This window comes from Ovis canadensis, chromosome 1 (genome assembly GCF_042477335.2).
Source record: "Ovis canadensis isolate MfBH-ARS-UI-01 breed Bighorn chromosome 1, ARS-UI_OviCan_v2, whole genome shotgun sequence".
Lineage (NCBI taxonomy): Eukaryota > Metazoa > Chordata > Mammalia > Artiodactyla > Bovidae > Ovis > Ovis canadensis.
In genome coordinates this window covers 256,555,785-256,569,416 of record NC_091245.1, presented here as the reverse complement: position 1 = coordinate 256,569,416, position 13,632 = coordinate 256,555,785, and the positions used below count along the sequence as shown (strand labels likewise).

Genomic DNA, 13,632 nt, shown 5'->3' with positions numbered 1-13,632 from the left:
CCACATCTCCTTTATCCGTTTTCTGTTGATAGGCATTTAGGTTGCTTCCATATGCTGGCTGTCGTGAATAGTGCTGCTATGAAAATTAGGGTACAAGTATTTTTTCCAATTGTGGTTTTCTCTAGATATAAGCCCAGGAATGGGATTGCTGGATCATATGGTAGCTCTATTCTTAGTTTTTTAAGGAACCTTCATAGAGTTCTTCATAGTGGCAGCACCAATTTACATTCCCACTAAGACTGTAAGGGCTTCCCCTTGACTCAGCAGTAATGAATTTGCCTGCAATGCAGGAGACACAGGAGTTGCGGGTTCAATCCCTGGGTCAGGAAGAGCCTCTGGAGGAGGAAATGGCAACCCTCTCCAGTATTCTCACCTGGAAAATTCCATGGACAGAGGAGCCTGGTGGGCTACAGTACAGTCTGTGTGGTCCCAAGGAGTCAGACACAATTGCGCACGAGCATGGCATGGCACGACAAGAATATAGGAGACTGCCTGCCGGGGTCCACCCCCAGTGGATCCAGGGTAATTCAAAGCGGGGACAGAGTCAGCATCCTAGGAATTATTGCTTAATTAAACATATAGAGGGAGATTAGAAAGAAACAGTGTAGTAGGAAATATTAGTGGAGAAAAAAATGCTGAATAACTTAGTTTACGTGGGATACCAATAAAACTCCAAGACAAGGAATTTGCACCATCTTCGTTGGGCCACCAGCACCCGTTTGAATATCGGAGGGTTCCCTGCCTTGGGCTCCCTCCCTCATGGATCTTAGAAGCCAGGGCAAGTAAGTAGATGTGGTGAGTACCCATGCTCCAGATGGGAATTCAGCCAGAAGGGGAAAGAAAGAACGACACCTGGGAATCAGTCTTTCCAGAAACTGATCCAATTTCTTTATTTTTCAGGTTTGCTTATATACTTTTTGTTATACATAGGGATGAATATAGAGTCACATGGGGGTCAGCAGACCTGACCCTTGTCAAAATCAGGTGCTTCATATAAAAGTATACAAAGGTTTTAGGGGTTTTACATCATCTTCTGGCCATGAGGCCTGCTGACATTTTATGGCCCTTTCTGATGACTGTCAGTCAACCAGGAAACTTATTTTTTCCAGGGGTGATTTTTTCTAAAACCAAGTGCCACCCTCCAAATAAAGTTGTATTCCTATAGGGTGAGGGTGTAGTGGGTTACAATCAAGAAAGGAATTTACTTAGCCTAAGGTTTAACACGATTAATCTTAAAGGTTAATACTTATTTCTCCTATATGCTAGTTATATTCATTATAAGGGCAGGGAATATGGAGATTTAGCAGCAAATATTGGCTCAACAAATGAAAAACCCTTCACCAATATAATTTCTAATCAACCCACTATACTATACTAATAATTTTCTAACTTCTCAAAAGAGTCTGTATTTAGAAAGTTTTAAAGCATCTCGTGCCTCTCACAGTTGGAAGGCTATAAACAATCACATGTTGTCCGACGAACCTGCTCAGGCAGGCTAGAGAACCTTCAGAGGAGTTTGTAAGTTGAAACACTCTTGTCACGCCCAGGAATTTTTATTAACTGGAGCTACAAGTTAACTCCTCCTCCGAGAGAAATGGTGATGGGGGAGAGCCCCCCGTAAAGTCAGAGGTGTAGATGAGAGCATAAAACAGATGCTGGTTTGGGGGGTAGATGTTCGGGAACAGGGGGTTTCCTGAGGCTCGACCCCCCCTTTGCGTATGCCGAAGCCTCCTTCCTTATGACCTTTGCCATGGGTGGAGTTTCTCACGCTGGCTCCCGGCAAGTGCCCTTTTCTCCACACCCACCATTATATTTACATCTTTCCTTGGCGCATGTCCCACCCAACTTGGGCTTTTGTCTGATCCTCTCAATCAGCTATTTGAAGACTGCTGCTGTGCCTCAACTGTCTTGGTATCCATGCCACCTGTAATCCAGAGCCTGACATATGAGTGATGCCAAATGGATATCTAACGTAATAAAACTGAATTCCCTCCTGGAGCCACAAAGCAACCAGCAAATGTGCTTTGGATTCTTCAGTGAGCTGTGTTAGCATTCAGAGAAGGACTTCTGCCAGCATCTCCACCTGCACCGCCTTCCGCCTCTACCTCCCCGAATGTTTCTTCAGTCTTATAAGGGAAGTCTCTGAAACAATGTTATTCATTTTACTTAATGTTGTTCTTTCACAGGCAATGCCTCTTCATCCTTCTATTCTGTACTGCAAGGTATACTGGGCATGTTTACTTGGCTTCATTTGGGGCGGTTTTTAAAGAAATTGCCTTGAGGTGGCATTTGATCCAGGTTTTTCTTCCTAGAAATATTCCTCTCCTCCTGAGCTGTTTGTGAGTGCCATACTTTGCCATTTAAATATTAATGTTATGGAAACAGAGGAGAAAAATTGGTCTCTTATCTGATATGTGATGTTGAGGGAAATTAAGATTAATAAATGGTGACAAGCTCTATAGAGGAAATAAAAGTTAAATTGCCTTGGACTATTTTCAGGAGTTGTTTGAGCAATGAGTATTATATCAAATGCCCCATAACTGTGATTGTTTTAAAAGCCTGATTTCTGACGATAGATCTGAAATCATAACTCAAATCTTAGCATTTCCCTCAGAGTACTTGCATTCTACAAGTTCACAGGTAGGAGAAATCCTCTAAGGGGGGAAACCAAGAAAAACTGAAAATTAGACTTTCTTTATCAAATCTCAAGCAGCCACTATCCTGAGGAAAGGCAAACTTTAGGTCTAAGAATTTAACTAATAAACATATCTGGAAGGTAAAAATATCTAGATAGCTAACTAGAATTTTTCACATCTTCAACAAGATAAATCATTTCATAGACACATTAATACATCAGCTCAACCCAGTTAAGTGCAGAGGGAGGGGCCCTCCAGGTTTGGTTCCACAGCCCCCACTCTGCTTAACCTGCCAGAACTAATGGGGTGAACAAGCAAGGCAGTGATTCCCTAAGTGTGGTCTCTGGACTAGCATCATCTGGGAACTTAGAGATACAGATTTTCAGGCTCCAGCCCAGACCTCTGTTTAACAAACCCCCCCAGGAGACTGGGATGCATCTTCAAGTTTGAGAACCACTAATTTTTAACCCTATAGGCACATTAGTATCACTGAGGGAAATTCATAAACCTGATGCCAGGGTTCTATCCCCCAGATATTTGGATCTAATAGGTCTGGGCTGAAGCCAATGCAATGGTATATTACAAACGCTCCCTTGATGATTCTAAAGAGCAGCTCAGGTTGGGGAATCTGATTTCAGTCTCTGAGTTCTCACTCTGACAATGGCAACAACCTCAGAAGTGGGCTGTTGGCTTCCAATCTTTCCCTCCAATCTGCTCTCCACCCCTACACACACACACACACACACACACACACACACACACACACACACCAGGATTCATCTCTAATTCAGTAATTCTAAAACTTTACTATTTATTGTGCATCAGAATCACCCAGGCAGGATTATGAAAAACAGCTTCCTGGGCCACAGTTCAGGAGGTCTGAGGCAGGGCCCCAGAATTTACCTTCCAAACAAATCCCCAGGTGATGCTGAAGCTGCTCATTGGACCTCTATCCATGTGTTCTCCAGTCACTCTGACCTTGATGAAAAAAGAAAAATTATGATGGTAATGAACTTACCCTCAGGACCTCCATCCTCTGCAGATTGCCCAGCCCGCTGTGTGGAGTCCCCTGCTCTGCTCTGGAAGGCAGTGCAGGGTGGCAGTCAAGAGTACAGTCAAAGAAGTCTCAGGACTTCCCTGGTCCAGTGGCTAAAAAACCCACCTGCCAATGCAGGGGCCACAGGTGCAATCTCTGGTACAGGAAGATTCCAGGTGCTGTGGGGCAGCTAAACCTGGGTGCCAAACAACTGAGCCCACACTCTAGAGTCCGAGAACCCCAGCTACCAAGCCCACGTGCTGCAACTACTGAAGCCCACGCTCCACAACAGAAGCCACCACAACAGGAAGCCCGCGCACCACAGCTAGAGAGTAGCCCCACTAGCGGCAACTAGAGAAAGCCGCACAAGCAACGAAGACCCAGTGCACCCTAATTACTAAATTAATTTAATTTAATTTTATAAAAAGAGTGCAGCCTCAGGCTGCAATGTTTGTTTAGTTCAATAAATTGTCCATGTTTCAGTTTCCCTGTTCATAAAAAGGGAGATAATATAGGACCTACTTGAAAGGGTTGCTATGAGGATTCTATGCACTAATACATGTAGCATAAAAGGTGCCTAGCACACATTGAAGTGCTCAAAAGTGTTTATAATTAGTCACAAGCTTATAAAGGCATAATTAGTTATAACTGTTAAGTAGTCCTAATTACAGACCAAAATAGTTCTTTCTAGTTATTATATAGCCCCTCCCTCCCTAGAATCTAGACACCAATGCCTAGGGGTCTCTGCAGACAGATGAATCAAAAGGACACAGACTTTCCCAGCCTTACTCAAAATCACTTGTCCTTCTCCTCCCCTCAAAAATGGAGGAGCCGGTAATCAGCAGCTATGAGTTGAATGAAAGTTTCTCTCCAGAGAGGCCCCACCCACCAGTCATGCTGAAATATATCAATATCTTTTGGAAGCCGAAGAACACAGTCCCTAAACAGGGTGAGGAAAACCTCCAATTCAGTTCTAGAATCAAATATGATCACATAACTCTCTGCTTAAAATTATTCTGTGATTTTTAGCTGCCTTCCCTAGTGGCTCAGACAGTGACGAATCTGCCTGCAATGCACAAGACCTGGGTTCCATCCCTGGGCAGGGGAAATCTGGAGAAGGGAACGTCAGCCCACTCCAGTATTCTTGCCTGGAGAATTCCATGGACAGAGGAGCCTGGTAGGACACAATGCATGGGGTCACAAAGAGACACAACTGAGTGACTAACACATACCCTAAGAATAAAAGTCAAATTGTTTATCATTACTTAATGGGTCCTGGCTCCTTTCCAGCTCCTCAGCCCATAATGAACCACTTAGACTTTTCCAAAAACACCCTGCCCTATGAAGTCACCCTGCCCCTCCCCCTGCATTGTCCTTTGCCTGGGTGCCCTTCCCCTTTCTGGCAGTCCTTGCACAGAAGTTCGTTAATTTATATTTATTTTTCAGTTCCCTGCAAAGTCACCTCTATCTTATAGCCTTCCTGACCCACTGCTCCCACTTTCCCCAGTGCAGAGCTGATGCTCTCCTTCTCTGCATCACCTCCACACTCTCCACAATCACTAACGTGCTGAGTGCCTGAGCTGCCACTGTTCATTCACAGCCTCTCTCCACAGCTTGACTGTGAGCCAAACCAAAGTTGCCACCATGTTTTGGTCAACTTTAACCTTCACTAAGCACAGTTCTAGCCCATATTAGGAGGCTTCATTATTGAGTGAATGGATGAAGCAATGAGGGATGGAGGAGGGAGAAATATTCAGTGGATTCTGCCAACTGAAGTCAATTCCTAGAGAATCAAAGGACACCAAGAGAGAAGAAATCAGAAAACAGGGTGCAGAAAGGAGTGGCAGCTGCCCCAGCTGATCCCCAAAACAGTGGGACTTGGAGCTGGTAACTGCTTATCAACAGGGAAGGTCTAGCTGCCTGGATTAGTTAAGACAGTGGCTCTCAAACATTTGGATTTTGTTATCAACTATTCCAAAATCCTCTTATGTATGTTCCATAAAATATGGACAGGGTTACATCTGTCCATATTTACCATTAGAAATTAAAATGGAAGAAAATTTAATGTTTCTTCATGCATTTGTTTTAAAATAGCAAAAATAAAGATGTAAACAAATATTTTTATATTTTCTGAAAAATTTACTGAGAAGAGTGACATTTTTCACTTCTGCAAAGCTCTTTAATATCTAGCCTAATAGAAGACAGTTGTATTCATGTATCAGCTTCTGCATTCAATCTGTTGTGATGTCACTCATCATGTAGCCTCTAGAAACTTCAGCTATATAATCATGGGAAAAAGAGAATAAAAAAGGCGAATCAAGTGTCAGTACTGTGGGGAGCCTCATGAAAGAGTCTCAGAGACACAGTCCCCCACTCCAGGGGTTAAGGGACCACACTTTGAAAACTGCTAAATTAAAATGCAGTATAAGTCATCTGTTGTTGCAGAGACTAAAATAACAGTGACTTGAATGAGATAAAAATACGTTTCTCTCTCGCCTAACTTTACAAATGTAAGCAGTCCACATCAGTCATGATGCCCCTTCTGGCTATTCTGCCATCCTTGGTACCAACCTCTACACTCCAGACAGCAAGAAGGGGAGGGTTTGCGTGTATCACTTCCCCTCAAATCCCATTGGCCAGATCTTGGATGAAAGCCTATTACTGAACTGCAAAGGAGACTGGGAAATATCTCTCATCTAGTTGACAGCGTGTTCTATCACTGTAGAAGGTGAGAACAGATATGGGAATAAGTCCCAATCTCTGCTACACTAACCTCTTCCCCTAGGCTCGGCTGGAGTCGGGCTCAGAAAGGAGCTTGGGCAAGTCAGGGCTCACCTCATCATTGCCCAGAAGGATGGGGAAGCTGGTCCTGGCATACAGCAGGACTCACACAGCAAGTCACCTCTGCATCTGCCTCACTAAAACAACAGAAGGCCCTCACTACAACAACAGGATGTAAGTGGCTCACACGAAGAGCAGCAGACAGCAGCTGGAGACCAATCAGAGCAGAAACGCTAGTTAAGGAGAAAAGTGCCAAGCCATCGGCCATAAGTGAAGCTCTGGTTAGGATAAAGGCCAAAACCGTCAACACAGCTCAAAAAGCCCTGCAGGACCCCAGCCCTTCTCCCCAAAACCCTACGTCCTGCCTTATCTCTCAGTCTTTCCCTCACCCTCCATGTTTCAGTCATGTTCGACTCCAGTTTCAAGGGTGTGCCTTAGTCTTTCTTACCTTCTTAAAGTCTTTGCATGTGCTGTTCCATCTTCTGAAACATTTTTTTCCCACCACTATCTGGCCCACATATGCTCATTCTTCAGGTCTGTGGAAAAAACAAAACCCAGCCAAGTAAGAACAAGCAAAGTCTATGTATCCAGAACTTGGTACAGCAAGAGAGTCAGCCCCTCCTGCTAGAGTTTGGACAGAACCTCACAGACAGGCAGAGGAGGAAGACTGCTTAATAACAGAGAAAGGGAAGGTTTCATGTGTGCCCTGACTGGGGATTGTAGGCAGAGGAAAGCTATAGGCAGGAAAACTAGAAGCAGGGCATTCTACGTGATTAGCGGTAGAGATGTTAGGGGTACAGATCTGGCTTTCTCTGGTGAACTAAGTTGGAAGTAAGAATAAAAATTAGGGAAGCTGTCAGTTATTAATCAAGTCCTGGCTGTTTAGAACCAATTGTTACAGGAGTTATTGTTTGGCCTCCTGGGCTGGTTGCTACGGAGACTGTTTTGACTTCCTACACGTCTGACTTATATAGACAACAGGCCAGGCCGGCAGCCCAGGCTGGTTACTATAGATAATAATTTGGTTTGGGGGGCCGATTGCTGCAGATTATGGCTGAGAGTTCAATTTTACATATGATCTGACCATTGTCTATTCAGTCCTTCAGGTCTCAGCTCACAGCATTTCCTCGTGAAAGTCATCCCCAACCCCTAGATCAGGGTAGGTCCACTTGTAATATGTACATGCAGCTTCCTGAATTTCTCTTTCCTAATTCTCAGCAAATTTGTAATTAGTGCTTGCCCAATAGATTACAATCTCTGTGAGGGTAGGGACTATATTTTTTAAATATTCATTTTCTATGCTTAGCATCAAGCAAAGGATTTAGTATATAGTACAAGCTCAATAAAAAATATTATTATATGGATAAATGGATGCATAGGTAGAGGAATGGTTAAATGGATGTCAGACTTTTGCAGAATGAAGGGCAATATTCTGTTGCTTATCAGCTGACAAATTTCCAGAAACTTCTGGAAGAGTAGCTAAAGGCGTGAGTTCTGTATTGGTTCTGCCTCTTGAACCATTATGTCATTTCAACAAAGTCATCCAACAGGAAAAATAAGGTCCTCTTCCGTATGGAGCCATCAAACGTGTGAGCTGTGTCCAATTTAGTTATCAAAAATTCTGCAACCATAGATCCAACCTATCCAGGATCTGACATCTACCTAGGTGTCTCCATCTTAAGCTACATTTCCTCCTAAGCATGGATCACTGACAATATCCTACAAAATATTCCACTGGATCCTGGAGCTGCCCATTCAAGAAGATTACTTGAATTGAAGTTCTGGCATAAACCTGCCAGCTGTAACATATTTCCCTGATCTGACCCAATGGTGACCCACAATATTCTATATATGGGCTGTTTTCTTTCATTTTCCAGCCTCTGAAGATTGTCAGAACTCTGCCTGTCTAAGCAATAAATCCATCTTTTCAGGGATCAATTGCAGTGACTGGCTGCAAAGCCTGGAAATCCAATTAACTGCAAAATAAATAAAAAATGAAAAATATACTGAAGCTGTGGCATAAATCAGCTAGAAAATGTTCTGCACATTAAAATAAACAAGGAGAAATTTCAAATTCATTTGTCTTCTTTTCCTTTTTTTAAACCCTGTTATTGATAAATTTAGCCTTGGTTCCAATTTTGTCACAGCCACGACTTGCTCAAGTATAGATCTGTTGGGATGGCTATCTCCATTCTAATTATACCCTGCAGGCGGGCTCCGGAGAGGAGCCAACTCGGCTAGGATTACCTTGGTGCCATATGTAAAACTTTAGGCCCTCTCTCCCTTCATCTTTTTACACCGCATGTGTTCTTAAAGGGGCATAAATCTGCTCTAAAGTTGCGTGGGAAATATGAGTTATTTTGGCTTTCTGGGACATTTTGAAAAGGACAGAGTTTTCATCAGTTGGCTGAGTGAAAGGCCTTCTGCCTCAAGGCTACTGGGTCTGCTAGGCTGCAGCTGTGACACACAGAGCCCGTGGGCATGAGACAACTTCTGGGTGCAGAGAAGTGGGCCGAGGATCTCAAGACAATGAACTTCAGTTCCATCCCCAGGATTCCTGTCAATGCCCTATAAAGGGATCCTTGGGCCCCAAGGTACCCAGCAACCTGAGGAGGCAACCTGGAGAAAACAGACAGGCAAAGGCCACTTGAATTCCCATCTGTAACTGGAGCACAGATTTGTTTCTGTGGGTGTCACAGTAGAGGAAGATCAAGGGTGGCAATCACTCTTCATAACCCGTTGGTGGGGGCCAGAGTGGGAGTAAAGAGAGAGTAAGTGTTAGTCGCTCAGTCATGTTCGACTCTTTTGCGACACTACGGACTGTAGCCTGCCAGGCTACTCTGTCCATGGAATTTTCCAGGCAAGAACACTGGAGCAGGTAGCCATCCCCTTCTCCAGGGCATCTTCCCTACCCAGAGATGGAACCCAGGTCTCCTACATTGTAGGCAGATTCTTTACCGACTGACCCACCAGGGAAGCCCCAGAGTGGGAGGCTCTGCCACTGACTCACTATGCCACTTTAAACAGCCCTGAGCTGCTCTGAATCCATTCCCTTTCATGTAAATGAGCAGACTGAAATAGAGGCTCCCAAGGCCCTTCCCTAGTAGCTTCCCTAGAGGGCTTCCCTAGTAGCTCAGAGAGTAAAGCATCTGCCTTCAATGAGGGAGATCCATGTTCAATCCCTGGGTCAGGAAGATCCACTGGAGAAGGAAATCGCAACTCACTTCAGTATTCTTGCCTGGAGAATTTCATGGACAGAGGAACCTGCAGGCTACAGTCCATGGGGTTGCAAAGTGTCAGACACGACTGAGCAACTGACATACACAAGGCCCTTCCAGGTCCAGTATCTGGATTCCATGTTGGGTGAATTAAAACCTGTGTTTTATTCAAGGAATATTTGTGGAAAGAGTAGTCTTACTCTTTGATGAATTTATAAAAGCTCTTTTATCCTTCCCTCTTTCTTGATACCCTGCTGCGTCATCACTGAATTTTCCATTTCTGAATTCTAAGCATTACACAGACAACAGGTATTTGTCAGGGATGTCCCCACGAAAAACAAGAAAACCAAAAGTCAACCATTTCTCAACATTTTTTATCAGAAAAGCAAATGACTCAACATTGCTCCAGAAAGCAACACACTTTCACTTCATCCTATCTTCGAATTCTCCTTGGATAAAACAAACATCAACAAATGTGAGAAGAAAACTCTGTCATCCTTCAAAATGCACCCACGTGAACAGTTTTCAATTCAAATCACAAATTTTCTGTTATCCTTAGCTGGTTATTGATTTGGTTTTACTTTTTTAAAAAAATGATACCTTATTTACTATACTTATTTTCAAAATTCTATTTACCCAAAAACAAAGCCAAAAGAAAACAAATAGGTCAATGGGAAGCCATAACCGTCGGAAACACAGTCATTACTACCTAGAGGTATTTCTATGCTCATAGTAAATTGGCTGCCATAGGAAGCAAAAAAACAGACAGGGCCTGGGGTCTCTCCTTAAATCTAGCTGGAGAGATCAAATTTATGCAAGGAAATTACTGGAAACCAATCTCAATATAACAGAGCTATAAATCCACCCTCTTATTCTCAATTCCAATAGCTCCATTATATTTTCCTTAATATGAACTCTGAGTTAGACACTGTTTGGGGCACAAGTTAAAAAGCCAAAGCCTGCATCCTTGAAGTTTACAGAAAATGATACATATAAGCATGGGACAAGGAAACAATGGGTTAATTCCATGCAAAACAAAAGGTTATTTAGCATAGTGTAGTCAATTGTTGTTTTCTTAACCCATGGCTGCATTTTTCTAGTTTTATCTATTGGTGTTGGCATCAAGAAGACCGCAGGAGCCTAAGGCTCTTATCTTTCCAATCCCTCTTTCTTATCCAAGGCAGGTAGTTACAAGTACCAAATAAGTTTCTATTCTCACTGTGGGGTTTTTGGTTTAAAACTGTTTATTGATCAATAAAAGAGTAGAAAACCACAAAGTCATTGCCTGGGGAAACTGTACTAGTAATTTTACAGCAGGCTAGATAGTAAGGAAAGATTACAAATGTTAGTAGGCGGGAGATCCAGCTCCTGCTGAAAACAAGTCAATTCTGACAAAAAATCCAACCACCATTACTGACCTTGGAGAGCCTGCACAAGGTCAATGGCAGAATGAATATGATTATATTGGTCCTGTTCTCAGTCTGTTTACTAGTTCTGGAAAAAAAAGGACAGACTTCATATGTACACCCATATGCTTAAAAGTAATAAACACAGTAAATAACAGACTCGAGTCCTCAAAAGAATGCAAAAAAGAATGCACGTAGGATTTAGAACAACATTTTAAAATAGCTTTTAAAGTTAATTTTTAAAATAGGACTGTCACTGGGACATATTGTTGCCACCGTAACTATTTATATTAATAACTCTGACTCACCCAACAAGTCTTCGTAGGCTCAGGGAGTATACTGGCAGTGTTCATTCATTCTTTCAGTCATCCTTCCTCCCATCTGCTCAACATGGACTGCTGGGAGTGTGAGCCTTCCAGAACATCCAGAGCAGTCCCCTTGCCCTTGTCCTTAAATCTAACAGTGTCCTTCACCTTGACTTCTCCAAGGAGAATGTTCATTCCATCCTACTCAGTACATTTCCCTCCACCTACTTACCCTATTCCTCCTTTAACCTCTGCGTTAATAACCCAGATCTCCCGGAAATAACAGAGATCAAATATTTCCAATGCCCTCTTCTCTCTGTATCCTCACTCACTTCTCTTCCACCATGGCTTCCATTGGTCACCATTTAAATTCTTTTATATACACCTCCAACTCCTCTGTTGCCTACTGATTGAAGCCCCAGACTTGCTCTCTTCTGTCAGCCTTCCTTATTCTAACAGACAGGCAACACGCACTATCTTAAACAGTAACAGGTACAAGTGCCTTTCAGAGAGACAGCATGCTCTAGGTCTAGACAGCCATACTAGTTTTTATTTATAACAATCTTGAAGGATGGTAAAGAGGTGAGTGAAGGGCCACACATGTGGATTGTCTCACAGGCAGTCCCCATCCACTCCCAGGTGAACTCTCATCATCATGTTTGTGGCAAGGCTTTTGGTCTTTTGTCCCGAAACCCAAAAGGTGGGTATCAGCTCTCGGATCTAATCACATTCCACCAGGAATAGCCAGCTAAAGAGGCAGGGCGAAGTCATGATCCTTATGCAACATCTCAGCTTCTCATTTTCAGAAAAGATCAGCTCTTGATGGAGTGGCACCCTGGATAGATGGGGAAGAAAGAAAGAGGAGGGGCTCACAGCACAAGGCCCCGTCTATGGTGGTCAGGCCAAGACAGGCAGCCCCATGGAGATTCCTACCAAGCAGGTGGAGCGTAAGGACACATCACACTTCCAGTGACAGGCATTGAAGAATTGAAGAAGCAGAGAAATAAGAGATGGTCATTACAGAAGCAAGTTCTCCACTTTTTACTTTGGTCAACGGGAGCCTGGGATGCATGCTGAGAGGGCTTCAAGGATACTGAACTGGGGCACCAAATACTATTCTCTCCTCCTATCCACTAGTGTGAGACCTCTCACCAGAGGAAGAAGCAAGCTAACTGAGGGCTCTTCCTTCTGTCTTTTAACTTCATGTACCAAGATATCAAGGGCCCAAGGGCAACTTTGACTCCACCTTTAGAATCCAAGGAGGTGAGCACTTCAGCTTGAGCCTGAAGAATCAAACATGATGAGTCTCTTCGTGTGAAGAAACTAAGGACCCTCCAAAGCGAGTCTTGCTCTAAAGATTGTCAAACTGAGTTAATAGGTCAGGTAGACAAGTACCATATGATATCATTTAGGTGTAGAATCAAAAAGCAAAGGATACAGGGCTTCCCTGTGGCTCAGTCGTGCAGAGTTCCCCTGCCAGTACAGGGGACACTGGTTCAATCCCTGACTTGGAAGGACCCCACATGCCAAGAAGCAGGCTAAGCCCATGCACCACAACTATTGAGCCTGTGCTCTAGAGTCCAGGAGCTGTAACTACTGAGCCTACATGCCCTAGAGCCCATGCCCCACAACAGGAGAAGCCACCACAATGAGACGTCCTTGCACCACAACTAGAGAGTAGCCCCCACTCTCTGTAACTAGAGAAAAGCCAACCAGCAATGAAGACCTAGCACAGCCAAAAATAAATAAATAAATGATTTTTTTAAGAGTATAAATAAATTCATTTACAAAATAGAAGTACAGTCACAGACATAGAAAAAAAAAATTTATGGTTACCAGAGGGTAAGGGAGTAGGAATAAATTGGGAGTTTGGGATTGACATATGCACACTACTATACATAAAATAAGGACCTAATATATAGCTCAGGGAACTCTGGGCTCAATACTCTGTAATGGCCTATATGGGGAAAGAATCTAAAAGAGAGTGGATATATATACACTATATATATATCACTGATACACTTTTTGCTGCACAACTGAAACTAAAACACAATATTATAAATCAACTATACTCCAATAAAACCAATATAAAAACAATCAATATAAATGCCGCCGCTGCTGCTAAGTCGCTTCAGTCGTGTCTGACTCTGTGCAACCCACCAGGCTGCCCCATCTCGGGGATTCTCCAAGCAAGAACACTGGAGTGGGTTGCCATTTCCTTCTCCAATGCATGAAAGTGAAAAGAGAAGG

General features: G+C 43.3%; 1 long non-coding RNA gene across 5 annotated transcripts in view; it reads right to left on the bottom strand.

The window, feature by feature from the left end:
- Positions 1-865: 865 nt before the first annotated feature.
- LOC138426571 (uncharacterized) overlaps positions 866-13,632 on the bottom strand; it is a 79,655-nt gene continuing 66,888 nt past the window's right edge. For 4 of the 5 annotated variants that reach the window (XR_011251695.1, XR_011251698.1, XR_011251697.1 and 1 more), the window contains 3 exons: positions 6,902-6,989; positions 3,540-3,614; positions 866-2,142 (listed from right to left, as the gene is read on the bottom strand). This is a non-coding gene — a long non-coding RNA (uncharacterized lncRNA). Of the gene's footprint in view, positions 2,143-3,539; positions 3,615-6,901; positions 6,990-11,089; positions 11,166-13,632 lie in introns of those variants that run through there. The other variant, XR_011251701.1, reaches the window with a different exon arrangement.